A 15,017-nucleotide genomic window follows, 5' to 3' on the forward strand; every position below is an offset into this window, starting at 1 on the left:
GCCCAGAAGCAAATGAAATTATATCACGCGAGAAGTTGTTGTACAAAAAATGAAACAACAAAATGAAGAGGTAATCAACAGAATGGGAGAAAATATTTGCAAAATATGCATCCAATAATGGATTAATATCCAGAATACATAAGGAGCTCAAGAAATTTAACAACAAAACACACTCTAGTTAAAAAATGGACAAATTGCATGAACAAGCATTTTTCAAAGGAAGAAATAAAAATGGCCAACAGACATAAAATTCAGGATCACTAGTCATTAGGAAAATAAAAATAAAAATCACAAAGACCCTGTGTGCTGGGGTAATTTATCCTTTTTGTTCAATTATAGATTATATTTTTTGTCATATCTAGGAAATCTTTGCTTAACCTAAACTCACAAAAATCTTCTATGATTTTTTTCCTGCAAGTATTATAGTTTTCATACTGCAGTTAGATATGTCATGAATTTTTTATATGTTTGTTAGTGGAAATTTCTTTTGGAAATTAATATCATATTGTGCCAGCACCATAATTGAAAAGACTATACTTTCTCCCCTGCATTGCAATTGCGACTCTGTAGAAAACGTGTTTACTGTGTTTTGATCTTTTATGGATCTTCTTTTGTGTTCCATTTTTCTGTCACACTTTAGATTAGTATAAATTTATAATTCTTGTAGTCATCTCTCCAATTTTATTATTTTTTTCAGGGTTAGTTTCCCATGAGTGTATATCAGCATGTTATTTTAAAAAATAATCAGATTGCTTGCTGGGAAGGGGATTGAGATTTTGTTGAGTCTATAAAGTAATGTTAAGATAAATCCTGAGATTTTTTTTTATTAAAATGTCTCTTCCCACTTAGAAATATTTAATTTCATATGAATATTAAGTTGTTTTTGTAGGTCTGTCAATATTTCATCAGATGTATATTTTATATTTTAAATGAAATAGTGGTGATTCTAAAATTTTGATTTCTATTGCTGGTATATAGAAATGTATTTAATTTTTCTGTATTGATTTTGTATCTTCTAGTTTTACTAAACTCACTTGTTGCTCATTACAATTTTGGCTTATGCATCAGAATTTTTGTATAGACCAAAGGTTGTCAGTTGTTTCCTCTCTTAAACTACTGTCTTACTAATGATAGTAAATGTTTCTCATTTGTAACAATACAATTTTTGTGACAACTTTTTATCACTTTAGTATTAAAGCATCCATAAAAAAATAAATTAATGAGCATATCTGTGTTCCAATAAAACTTTATTACTGAAGCCTAAAGCTGGCCTACAAGTGAGAGTATGAAGATGGAGAATTTGCCCCCCTATTTTGTGGTCATTGTTGTGAATAGAGATCCTCACTTCTTCCTTTCAACTTGACTGCTTTTATTTATTTTTATTGCCTCAGCATACCGACTAGAATCTTAACTACAATGTTGAATAACAGTAGTGAAAACAAATTATTATCTTGTTTCTGATATTAAAGGTAAAGTATTTTAATTTCTGTCATTAATTATGTTTTCTGGAGTTTGTTATCCATGCTCTTTCTTATGCTGATGAAGTTCTCTTGTATTTTAAGTTTCCTGAGATTTGCGAAGTCAGGAAATATTGTTAAGTTTGCCAAATGCCTCTATCCACTGAGGAGTTATAGGGACTGGACACCCCTACCCAGCCATGGATAGACTAGGAAAGCTGCCTCAGGCCTTGGGAAGGGCAGAAAACAGTGACAGGAACTCAGATTCCATCTTGAGACTCACCTTTACTCTGACTGAAGTTACCCCATCTCACAGACACTCACCTGCATGTTCAGGCCATGAAACAGGATGAGGTATTTAATGCTGATGGCCCACATGAGCCAAGTCCCACCTACCTCAGCCACAGAAAATTTTTTCACCAAAAAGCTCGTGTGTTCAGAACCTTAAATAAAGACCCCTTGCCTAGCAACCATATGACACAATGTAGGCCAAAGATGTTCTGCCCTTTGGAATACAGGCCAAGGGTCCAGCCAAATGTAGACCCAAGTAGAGGGTGCAGTCCTAAAACAGGAACCTCTGCCTGTCCCCCACAAAACAAAACAAAACAAAACAAAAACACCCCATGGATAACGGTAAAGGATAAAACTGAAAACTCAAAAACAGGCTCACTCCTCTGATAATGGACTCCCAGCTTTGAGCCCCTCCTCTATCTCGGGAGTCTGTACTCCTTTCTACACAGTAAATTCACTTTTGCTTTGCACACTCCTGGACTCAGCCCTTTATTTCTATACTGAGAGAGAGTCCTGGACCAGGGTGTCCGGCATCCCCAATAGGAGTGAAATAACAGTAACCCTGCAGTTTTTCTCTTTCATATTATTAATACCATAATAAAATTAATCATGGTGTTAGTGTTAAACAAGCCCTGCATTCCTGGAATGTATCCCATTTGTTTAGTCATTTATTTAGCTTATTTATTGAATTTGATGTCCTAAATTCTTTTTCTTCATATTATCCTTTACTGATGAAAAATTCCAAACAAAGGTAGCCTCTCCCTAAAACTGCCCCCCTCCGCTGCCTTGGCACCTGCCCTTACCCCTGTCACAGCTACCAGGGCGCAGAGCAGAAACTGTCCCAGGGCCCTGAAGCCCTATGTGTTCGTTAAGTAGCAGCTTAACAATGTTAGCTGAACAAGTAGGTGGTGCTCCCAGGGCTGCCTGCCACAAGCCAGCATCTCCCAAGATTATCTTCAAAACCCAGAAAATTGGCACTCGCTCAGGTCTGGCGAAGGGCGAGGACTCTCCTCCTCCGTGACAAGCGTGGCATCTGCATGCCAGCAGCTGCCCCACTGCCTTGGGAGCACGCGTGGGCTGCTTCCCACCCCGAGCTGGAACTGCACCTCTGCCCTTCACCCCATCTTCAGAGACCACACACACATATCCACACAAGGCTGCTGGGGGCAACTTTAATAAGGCAGGGGACTTGCTTTGCGGCATCAAAGGTCAAAGAGGAAGGGCATCATATCTGATTGGCTCATGCACTGGCTGGATACTTTCCAGCTGGTTGGCAGCCAGGGCGCGGGCCTCCTCGGCAAAGCGGTGGCGTCCCTCCTCAGTCAACTTCCAGAGGCAGGAGCAGGGCCAGGCGCTGACCTCAGCCTGCTTACTGACCGGCATTTTCTCAAAGCTGTCTCGGAAACACAGATTGTGGCGGATGGTGTTCTTCCAGCCTTCCGGAGCCGTTCGGAAAAACGGAAAGTGTTGTCGAGTGAAACTGTAGATCTGCTGCACGTTGAGGCCACGAGGGGAACTGTTTCTTAACGCCACGGCAATCAGGTGGAAGTAATTGAGAGGGGGCCGGGCCAGAGCCTTTCCTCCTGGCCGCTGGGTTGCTGAAGCCTCCGGCTCTGGAGGGGGGCCCTTTGGTAAGGGGACAGGAGAGCCACACAGGAGCTGTCATCCTTGTCCTCGGCCTCCTCTTCCGTGAGCTCCCAGCTACTGGGGGAAGACGAAAAGTGCTTTGGCGACGGAGACTGCTCGGGGGAGGAAGGCGACAGTGCCCAGCCCCCGCAGCCTCTGGGCAGCTGGCATCTTCCTGATGGCAGGGCAGTCGAGGGCGAGGGACCGCGCCCGCCAGTTCCTTCTTCTCTCTAGCCCCTTGGGCTTCCAGCTTTCCTGGTGGGTACATGATGTTGGGGTTCACCCACATCCACAGGTTGGGCTCAAACTCTGGACCATCTCTGTCAGCACGGGGCTTCTTCTCCAAAGGTAACCTTGGTGGTTCCACTATTTGAAGCCTGTACCTGGCAAGGTTCTGCTCAGCCATAGGCAGGTGCGATGTGAAGGCCAGAAAGGCCTTGTTCCCCATGTCCCAGTCCAGCAGTCCCAGGACCTGGCCACGGAGGCTGGCCCAGACGTCGAGCTGCTGGAGTTTGAGGTCCACCTTTAGGAGAGCGCGGCGTGCCCAGCCGCGGACAGAGGGAGCCAAGAGAGACTGATGTCCTAAATTTTTAATACATTTTATCTTTAGCGATATCTCAGGTTCATATTAAAATTAAGATGAAGGTAAAGAGATTTTCCAAAAATATCTGCTGCCACAGTGGCATAGTCACTCCTCTTATTAATATGAACCTGGCCAGTGTAGTATAGTTGTTATGATTACATTTGCTACATCATTAACACCTCAAATCCATAATTGACACTAGGATTTTGTATTGAAAACTTTATGAATTCATGCAAAGTTATAATAATGTGTGTCCACCATTTTATTATACAGCATTTCATTACTCTAAAATTTTATCTGCCTAGTCACCCATTTCTTCCCTCTACAATCCTGTCAACAACTAATCTTTTTACTAGATTCATAATTGTGCCATTCTGAAATGTCACATAGTGATGAGCACGTATAATTGTTCACGTCAACTTCTTTTACTTGGTAATACACCAAAGATTCCTCTGTGTGTTTTCATGATTTGTTAGCTCATTTCCTTTTAGCAATAAACTATTTTCTGAATGATACAACACAGTTCACTCATACATTCACCTATATGAGAATATCTTAATTATTTCAAAATTTGGTTGGATTTTTACATTATTGCTCATGAGGAAATTTGATTTTTTTCAATCACTGTGTTTGTTTTTCAGGATAATATTCATTATAGGAGTAGTTCAGATGTATTCTTCCTCATCTTTTGAAAAGCATGCAGAATTACATAATTTCTTTCTAAAATATTGGAAGAATGTATCAGTGTAGATATCTGGGCCAGGTGATGCTTTCTAGGAAGATTTGTAACTCTGTATTTTACTTTAGAGATATTTGTTAATACAGGTGGTGAAGTTCTTCTTGACTGAGTTTATCTTTCAAGGAACTTGTCTACTTTATTTATGTTAGCATGGTTCTTCATGAAAATCTGTATTAATATCTCAAGAATTTGTACTAATATCACATTCTTTTCTTCATTCATAATTTGTGCATTTTCACTTTTTCTTGATCAACCTGAGTGGATAGATGTTTATCACCTTCACTATTTCCACACATGGTTTTGTTACAGTGGCTTTTCCCATTTTTTTCCCAGTTTTACTGACATTTTTCTTCTGTCATAATGAAGTTGGTCATGAAAGCAGGCTGGTGTGCAGGCGTTGAGAGAGACAAGCACATTTAGGTTGCTTGGCTCAGGGTCAGTGGTGCGGCTTTTTGACCTTCATGACCTTGAGGCCATGCTCACTGCCATGTCCTGCACCGTGCAGTGCTGTGGGTCATGCTTGGTGCTGAGATTAATTCTAGGCAGCCAAGGGGTGAGCTGAGTTATGTGTGGGGCTGAGGCCTCAAGCCAGCAAGGTTCAGGAGATCACACGTGGGTAATCTTCTGATAGCAACAAGAAGTACACCAGAGGTGCACTCGCTGGCCTTGGTGGACATGGTCCTTCAGGGAGCCACTTGGCCCTCACAGCCACGGGTCCCTGTACCCAGCAGTGACTACAGCCCTAGGCTCCACCTCTTTCCCTGTGGGGCTGGCCTTGTTCCCCTCAGTGGTACTGGTGACCCTGCTCCTGGAACAGAGGTTGGGGAGCTGTGCCAGGGTTGAGGTGGCTAAGGCCAGAGGTGCCTTGGGGTCCCTGAGGGAGGCGCTGCAGCTCCTGGGGCTAAATTTTACTGATTGTATCTTGGTTGCTGTAGTTGATTGGGATGGCTACAGGAAGTTATCCTAGCCTTTGAAGCTTATAAACCAAAGAAATCACCACGGATCTTAAAGTAAGAGTCTCAGGACGCAGCCCTGACAGGGTTGAGGGTCTCTTGAGTGTCTGCTTCCTGGTTCCTAGATGGCTTTTCCCAGAATCCTCAGGTGGATAAAGGGTAAAGATACTCACTGTGTCTGTTTTATAAGCCTCTGATCCCGCCTGAGCACCTTACAGCTTTATCAGGCAATAACACCATCCATGATTATGTTTCAGCATTTAAATGGTACGTTCAGATCACAGCAGGTACTTATTTTCACTCTCTATGTGGTGCTGTGACTTTAAGTTGCTCCTCTTTTTCTAGTGTCTTTAGTTGTTGGAAATCAAGTTCATCGATTTCAGACTAATATCAGGGGCTTCAAAATTTTTCATTGTGTTTTTTCTTTAAAAAAGCTTCTGAACCCCTTTCTACAGGCATTTATCACTAAAATTTTTCATTAATGTGCCCTGATAGCTACATTAAACAAGTTCTCTTATGTTGTATTCAATTCAGTTAAATACTTTCTCTCTGCTTGCTCTTGGACTCAGTTTATTGCCATGTGTGCTACTTACTTTCCAAATATTTGAATATTTTCCTGATTCCTGTTTGTGTTATTTCTTTCTGATTTGATTGGTTTGTATTCATAGAGCATAACATATCATTTGATTTTATCCTTTTATTAGTGTATGTTTTATACTCTATGACATCTACTTTGGTAAGTGTTCTATGGTTACTTGAGAGTAGTGTTTTGAATTGGATATTCTTACTGAATTTCTTGTTTCTTGTTCTGTCATTTGCTGAATGACAAGTACTGGAATCTCAAATGATGTTTCTAAATTTTTAAACTATCTTATTGTATAGCATGCATTTGACTTTATTAGATGCATAAATCTTTAGAATCATATCTTCTTGGGTAATTGAACTCATAATTTTGAAATGAATTTTTAATTGCTTATGGGAGTATGGCTATGAAATTAACCTTGGTAAGGCTTGTGTTCCTCACTTTTCAGTTTTTAAGTGTTATTGTACTTACATATTATTGTAGTTCACCTTATCTGTCATCAAACTGGTTTAATTTCACAGTTTATTATTTAATTCTGCTTTATTTTAGATTAATAAATTATTTTATGATTTAGTTGTATATATATTTCAGGAGGAATTATTAACTGCAACTCTTTGTTTTGCTATGATACAGCTGCTTTACCAATGATAGTATATGATTTTAATTCATTAGAGTCCATCTGGAAGTAACTATACTACATTATATGTGATACAATAAAAATACAATATACTTTAAGTCTAGGAAAAATTGCCATTTTTCCTTCATAACTTTCCTATGTCTCCATTTGGCGGGCTATCTGTTATTCACTTGAAGTGTTATCAAAGATCGACACAGTCACAAACTTATGCATTTTTTGTGATATATAATTTACATTAATGCCTATCCAGTACAGTGACAATTTCTGACACTTTAATTTATGTATTTATGAGTGTTAAGATAGTTTTAAAAAATATCTTCCACACTTCTACTTATCATTTTTGAGATTTACTTTTTGATCAGTTAAGCACCTTAAATACAGCTTGATCTTTTCTAGTCTTGCTTTCATGATTTGTTGTGTGGATCAGAACCATGCTCAGCCTATGTCTAAATTCCTAGTCCTAAGGCAAAAACTTTTCTCATTACTCTAATCATTGTCCCATGACTTGGGAGTTTTTCAGTCTGGCTGCTGAGAATGGATGTTTAATCTCAGCTCTCTATGGGCACAAGGAAGAATTTCCTCTAATCTTTATAGATGTCACACCCACAGTCTTAATTTTTTTTTTTTGGTGGGCATGCACTGTTTATTACTTCACCAAACATCCAAACAAGGCCCTCCAAATGTCTCCAGTGTTCTTTCTCATTACTCTGTTCCTCTCCAGATTTCCCTATGACAGCTCACTGACATGATGTTCCAGAATACCCAGCTTCATCACATCAATGCGGGAGTCTGTACACTCTACCTCAGTTCCCTCTCCCTGTGACAGGCCATGGGATCTCTCTGCTAGGAGCTGCAGAATTTGAGAGTTTACTTTATTTTTCTTTTATCTTTCATATATTGTGTTCTTTGCCGCAGGCCTTTTAGTATGAACATCGGTGATAAATGCTGGTTTTCTCTTTAGTGTCTGATTGTCTCATGTAAGGAGTTAAAGAACAATTTTTACTTCATCTTGGCTACAAGTAAATTTAAGCTGAGCTTCAGCATGTGGTATACACTGGTTGGAATACTCTTCATTCTTTTCTTAACTGCTATGTTTTAATCCTTTATGTCTCAGTGTACTCATGTTATTGTCAAGAAAATGTTCCTTAGACCCAGTGTGGATTGAATTTTATTATGTGATCATTAAATTGTTATCTTACTAAATCCATCTAAATTCAGAGTTTAATTTTATTTTAATTTCCTCTCCACTAGACTCTAATCCAAATAAGAACAGAAAATTTGTTTTATTTGCAGAGCCTAGTACAATAATGTCTTACACAGTGTGGGTTTTCAATATGTATTTGTACACTGCATGAATTAGTGGGAAAAAGAACATGTTTATATAAAATATTCATATATATTTCTCTCACTTTATTCTTCATATTATTTCAGAATATTGAAAATCCAGGCTGCATTTTTTCATATGCAATATTATTATAACTTTCTTAAAAATTGCTATAGAGTGCTTACTGAGAAACTTAAATTTATGAAAAATTAGAGAAATACAAAAATCTCTACAATAAGATAAATGAAATTACTTAGGCCATCAATAGTTAGGTGGGATCAAGAATGTTATATTTTGAGGTATTATCTCTTTACATTTCCTAAAATATCCTGGAACAGAGTGACAGAAATGTAGACACACACACACACACACACAGAGACAGAGAGAAAGAGAGAGAGAAAGGGAGAGAGAGAGCACTTATCCACTGATAAACTCCCCTAAATACCTGATGCCTACAAAATGTTGGGGAAAAGCAGTAGGAGATGGCCTAAGGGTATGGACCCCTGCCACCAATATGGGAGATCCAGGTGAAACTCCTGGCTTCATCCCAGCCCAGTCCTGGCCACTGCTGCCATTTGCAAAGTAAATCAGCAGATAGAAGATCTCTCTCTCTCTCTTTTTCTGTATCTCCCTCTCTCTCTCTGTAACTGCCTTTCAAATTCATAAGAAAATCTTTTAAAAAATACAGTGTAACTAGATTTTCCTCCTTCAGTGTAATTCTGAAACAAAATGGACTTATAAATTACATTTAAGCAAAGTGAGAAATATGGCCCTTTTGATGGCACCAAAACAAAGAAGCTCCTGCCTTTCCCTAAATGGATGTTAAGACAAGTGTTTAGAAGAACAAGAAAACAGCACTGAAAGGTATCCACAGCCACCCGTGATGGAGAGACAAGGAAAGAGGGAGAAAAAGGAAGAGAGAGAAGGGGAGAGAGAGGGGGAGAGAGAGAGAGGGAGGGAGGAAGGGAGAAAGAGCAGAGAAGGAGAAATAGTAGTAGTGGTGGTGGTGGTGGTAGAAGTAGAAGAGGACAAAGAGGAAGTGGAGGAAAAGGGAGAGGAGGAAAAGAAAAAAAGTAGGGAGAGAAGAAGGAAGGAAGGGATGAAGAAAAACAAACAAAACAGTGTAACTCCAGAGGAAGCTCAAAGATCCCTGAAAGTGCACCTCCAGGAGAAACAAGTTTGATCAGCATGCCTACATTCCCCCTGACAACAGAGCCTGCCATGAGGAAGACAGAAGGCCACACACAGTTATGTTTGTCGAGATGTCAAGGCCAGCTATCACCAGATCAGACAAGCTGTGAAGCAACTCTGACTTAGAGGTGGCCAAGGTGAATATCCTGATCAGGCTGATGGAGAGAAGAAAGCATGTAATCAAACGGCTCTGGATTATGATTCTCGGATGTTGACAGCAAAATTGGGATCATCTAAACTTGGTCCAGAGGACTAATTGGAAATACCCAATTTCATCATTAACCAAAAGCAATAAAAATACAGCAAAGAGTAAGTTTGAGAATGTCTTCTAGATCATGGTAAAGGATTTAAATTTAGTTCTGAGATAATGACAATCAGAAGATTCTTTTTTTTTTTTTTTTTTTTTTGGACAGGCAGAGTAGATAGTGAGAGAGACAGAGAGAAAGGTCTTCCTTTTTTCTGTTGGTTCACACTCCAATGGCCACTGCAGCTGGTGCATCTCGCTGATCTGAAGCTGGGAGCCAGGTGCTTCTCCTGGTCTCCCATGCGGGTGCAGGGCCCAAGCACTTGGGCCATCCTCCACTGCCTTCCCGGGCCATAGCAGAGAGCTGGCCTGGAAGAGGGGCAACTGGGATAGAATCCGGCACCCCGACCGGGACTAGAACCTGGTGTGCCGGCACCGCAAGGCGGAGGATTAGCCTGTTAAGCCACGGCACCGGCCCAATCAGAAGATTCTGTAAGTAGAATGATGGGTTTTAATTTCATCTGAAAGTAAACTATTCTATTTTCTATAATGATAATAAAACCAGATAGAGATAATTGAAAGACAGAAAACTATGCAATTGAAGTAAAGACAATAACCAATAATAAAAAAAGGTGATTACACAGACCAGAGTGTTAGGAAAGGAGAGGGTCAAAAATTGTCATATATGGGAAGTATTTCAAAGACAGCAACAAGGAGGCATTATGTATTAATTATTTTATGTGAAAGGAAGAGAGAGAGAAGGTGGTTGATGAGTTGATGAGGATTGCTATGATTGTTTTGAAATGAACAATTGAAAATTGAAATTCTCAGCTATTGAGATGTATGTCAGATTAGAGAATGTTCTTATTAAACATTGAAATGGGTTATTGTACAGCAGATTAATAGAGGTGAGTAAAAAGAAGAGGTCCAGATAAATATATAAATTTAGGATTTATTGGTACATAGCTAATTTTTGTTTAATTTTATTATTTTAAGTATTTATTTATATATTCACTTATTTGAAATGTAGAGTGACAGAGAAAGACAGAAAATGAGTGAGTGAGAGAGAGCTCTTTTTTTTAAAAAAAAATATTTATTTATTTATTTGAAAGTCAGAGTTACCCAGAGAGAGAGGAGATAGAGACAGAGAGATAAAGAGGTTTTCCATCTGCTGGTTCACTCCCCAATTGGCTGCAATGGCCAGAGCAGTGCTGATCTGAAGCCAGGAGCCAGGAGATTCTTCCGGTCTCCCAAATGGGTGCAGGGGTCCAAGGACTTGGGCCATCTTCTACTGCTTTCCCTGGTCATAGCAGAGAGCTGGATCAGAAGTGGAGCAGCTGGGACTTGAACCAGTGCCCATATGGCAAGCCAGCACTGCAGGCAGCAGCTTTACCTGCTACACCATAGTGCTGGCCCTGAGAAAGGTCTTTAATCTGCTGATTTACTCCCCAAATAGCCATAAGAGTTAGGTCTGGGCTAGGCTGAAGCCAGGAGCCAGGAATTCCATTGTCCCACATGCTTAGTGGGGGCCCAAGCATTTGGGCCATTTTCCATTGTCTACACAGGTGCATTAGAAGGGAGATGTATTCGAAGCAGAGCAGCAGGGATTCAGATCAGCACTCCAACATAGGCTGATGGCATTGCCAGTAGCAGCTTACCATATTGTGTCACAACACAACACTGGCCCCTATTTTCATTATTGAAAAAAAAATAAGCTTAAATAAAAATTGTAAGTATGTATCAGGTATCACATTTATTTCAACATATGCATATATTATTTACTGTCCAATCAGGGTAAATGTATCTGTCTTTTTAAGCATTGTCATTTACTTATGATAGAAACATTTAAAATAATTTCTTGTAGTGTTTTTATAGAAAAACGTACAGTATATAATCATTACCTATGGTGACCTTGCTGTGCAATAGAATACCAGAACTTATTCATCCTATCTCTGTCATTGCATCCATTAAATAACCTTTCCTCACCCATAGATATTATTTTAAAAATGTGTTTATTTGAAAGAGACATAAAGAGAGCACATGAGAGAGTGTGTCTATCTCTTGGTTCACTCACAAATGCCCACAATAGCATTGTTAGGCCAGGAAAAAGTCAGAAATCAAGAGCTTCTGCCTGGGCTGGACGTGCAGTGGGAGGGGGCTCAGGGCACGAGTGCCCGACTTTCCACAGAGGCTGGTCCTGCAGGGAAACAGGATGGAGCCTGGGGCACAGGTGCCAGCACTGAGCCCCTTCCCAGAGAGGAGCCCGCCTGTGAGATGGCCGGTCACACACAGCACCCCCACGGGGCCGGCCATGGGCTGCAGCCCTTGGTCTCAGGAGGGGCGTCCTGCCTCACTGCATCCCCTGAGGCCACACTCTCCTCTCAAGAGCTCCTGTTCCACCCAGCAGGGGTCAGCCTTGCCACCACCACCAGCAGGAGGAGGCTGTCCACCATCAGGGCATCCGGGCAGTCTTCAGCTCTCTCGTGCCCCGGGGAGGAACCTCACACATCGGCCCCAGAGCCTCATCAGCAACAAAGAGTGGGCTGGGGACCACTGGACTGCCTGGGATTCCTGACCCAGCCCCAAGGAAGAGACGAGACCCCCAGGCCCAGGCTGCTGCGATGGAGCCAGTGAGGCAGTGGGAGATCCACCTGCTGCTGGACAGTGAGGAGGCCATGCAGCACGAGCTGGCTGTCCAGGAGAAGTGAGTGCCTGGCCCCAGGCCGGGGGTGGGGCCCCACTCGGCTGTGCCCTCCTTGGCCTGGCCCCAGGCCCACGCCCCCTCACCAGTGAGGTGTGGGAGGTGAGGCAGGGCCCTGTGTGTTGTCCTGTGCTCCAGGACGAGGCTGCAGGCCTGGATGGGGCCTGGTGCTCACCTCGGGGATGTCTCTGCCGTCACAGCCGGGTTTCCTTCCCTGAAGACAGATGCGACCCCTGCAGGAGGGCGGCCAGCTGTCTGGCTCCCGGGGTCCTCTGAGAGGGCGGGGAGCTGGAGCCATGGGCTGCTCCGGGCTCCGTTCCTTCAAACCCTCAGATCCTCGGGACCAGAGGGGAGGCTGTTGCAGTGAAGAAACACAAACCCCAGGGCACCGGAGCTGACCGGGCCTGGGACAGATGAGGCATCCTGGGCTTTGTGCTGAGGGAGGGGCGTGCAGGGCCCAGCTGCTGTGCCCAGCGTGGACTTGGAGCCGGGGCCTGGCTCCGTGATGGATGTGAGGAAGAGGAGACGGCCCCCTGGAGCCCCAGAGTCGCCTCCCACTTGTTCTTGTGAGGATCCACGACTCCCCTGCTCACTGAAAGGGCTGCCATTTGCTTTCTGCAGATGAGAGAGAGAGGTTCCAGGCCGGGCTGGCTGCTTCCTGCAACCCCGCTCCGTGTGTCTGCACGTGGGCTGGCTCCTCTGGGGCACAGGGTCAAGGCCGATGGCATAGTGGAGTCATAGGGCAACCCCACGGGAAACCTCAGCCTGGACTGAGAAACAGGCACCAAATCCCTCTGCGCAGGTCCCAGCCCAAGAGCCCCTCTCTGGGGAAATTCCCACCCCCTCCACACAGTGCCAGCTAGGGGCAGTGGCGAGCGAGGCCGCACCCCTAGGGCTGAGTCCCTCTCTGGTTGGCGGCTCCAGAGGCCATGGATGTCCCTCCAGTGCCTGGGCTGTCTGCTGTGTCGTGGGAACCCTCACAGCTCCAAGTTCTCCCTGCACAACTGTTCACTTTCTTCTCTTTTGTAACAGTTATGAATTGTCAAGTTACACAACTGATGCATTAAAACGGTAAATTTGCTTTTCAAATGAGATTTAAAGTATCAAGTAGCAGAAAAACTGTAAGTGCATAACAGAGGTGCAGATGTCAAAGTAAGTCTTCCCAATCCTTGTTAAAAATAAAACTTCTCATGAGAACTGTTTCTAAAAAAAAAAAAAAGTCAGAAATCAAGAATTCCATCAAGGTTCCCACATGTGTAGCAGGAGCCCAAATACTGGGTTGTTACCTGCAACTTCACAGGCACAAAGCCGGAAAGCTGAGTCAAATGTGTGAAATAGCCTGAATTTAAACCAGGCACTACGATATTGGGTGTAGGCATCCCAAGTGATGGCATAATCCACTTTACCACAATGTCTACCCTTATAGATGACATATAAAACCACGAGAATTGAAGATAGTATTCATGCACTGAATTAAGTACAAAGAAAAAAAATGAAAATAAACGCAGGAATATTTCAAGGGAAACAGAAATTAGAAGATGAGATTGGAGATAACTAAAGATAGAGAAAAATTAAGTAAATATGGATATTCCAGATGTTAGGTTTAGAGTATATTTGGGGGAGGCTATAATTACTAGCTCATTTCACTGCTAGTAACAGGCTGAAAAAGGAGAGCTGATAATTGCCAATTTGACTCTGCAATGGTTATGTAGATCATTGGTGACCTGGAATAGAACAATTTTGGTAGGATGACTGAGAAGCACATGATGTGAGTACATGCAAAGAAAGTGGTGAGAGGGAAAATCAAATCCAGCAAGTTAAAACATTTCCAGCTACTCTGTTGTTAAGGAATTAGAGAAATGCGATTAGTAAAAGAAGGTGTTAATGAATGTTGTGGACAAATTTTTAAAGAGACCCTCATGACACACAGTTCCTGGTATTTATGCCACTATATAAACCTCTCCTAATGCTTGTGAATTGCTTCAAACTTATAGTTATGATAAAAGTGAAGGGTTGTCGCTCACCTTATTACCTCATATTATAAAAGATTCTATTGCTTACAGATTCTTTTTAAAGTTACCTAAATACCCGAGTAGGCTTTTAAACAGGCTGATCCAAGGTGAGCACTTAGATGAGAACCCTGCCATGGCTAGCTTCTTGATTGCTGCTTTGCAAATGGCCAGCTCCCTCATACCCTGATCTGCTGACACAAAGAGTTTGTGAAATAACAAATTTATAAAACGTAAGCTTCTGAGTTTGTGATAATTTGTGTATTTCATAGAAAAATGAAAAAATAAGGTTGAGAGTTTTTTCATTTTCCCTTTTAGCATGAGATGAATTACTAGAAAATCACATCTATCAAAATAACAATATTATTATGAAAGAAAGGAAATCCAGGAGTATAGTGAAAAGTCAGAACAACTGCAAAAATCTACTGTTAATCTATAGAAACTAGGAGAGGAAATCAGAGTATATATTTTGATATTTTATTAGATGTGATGACAGGAGTCTGAATTTTTCTTTTCTTTTTTCTTTCTTTTTTTTTTTTTTTTTTTTTGGTCGGTGTCTCCATGAAGTCTCATGTTTTCTCAAAGCATCATATAGGTGCAATGGATGCCTCATCTATTCTGTCCCCATATGTTGTGCCTCCAAAATTCACATGGCCCTTTATTCTATGCCCTTTATACT

The 15,017-nt window shown here is 41.8% G+C and overlaps 1 protein-coding gene and 1 pseudogene across 5 annotated transcripts in view; one reads left to right on the forward strand and one right to left on the reverse strand.

The window, feature by feature from the left end:
- The window catches only part of LOC133747076 (zinc finger protein 260-like), a 313,614-nt gene that overhangs the window by 229,771 nt on the left and 68,826 nt on the right, over positions 1-15,017 (forward strand). The gene's annotated exons all lie outside the window — the stretch shown is intronic.
- Positions 2,951-3,828, reverse strand: LOC133776501 (forkhead box protein R1-like; annotated as a pseudogene).

Source organism: Lepus europaeus, chromosome 18, assembly GCF_033115175.1.
Source record: "Lepus europaeus isolate LE1 chromosome 18, mLepTim1.pri, whole genome shotgun sequence".
NCBI lineage: Eukaryota > Metazoa > Chordata > Mammalia > Lagomorpha > Leporidae > Lepus > Lepus europaeus.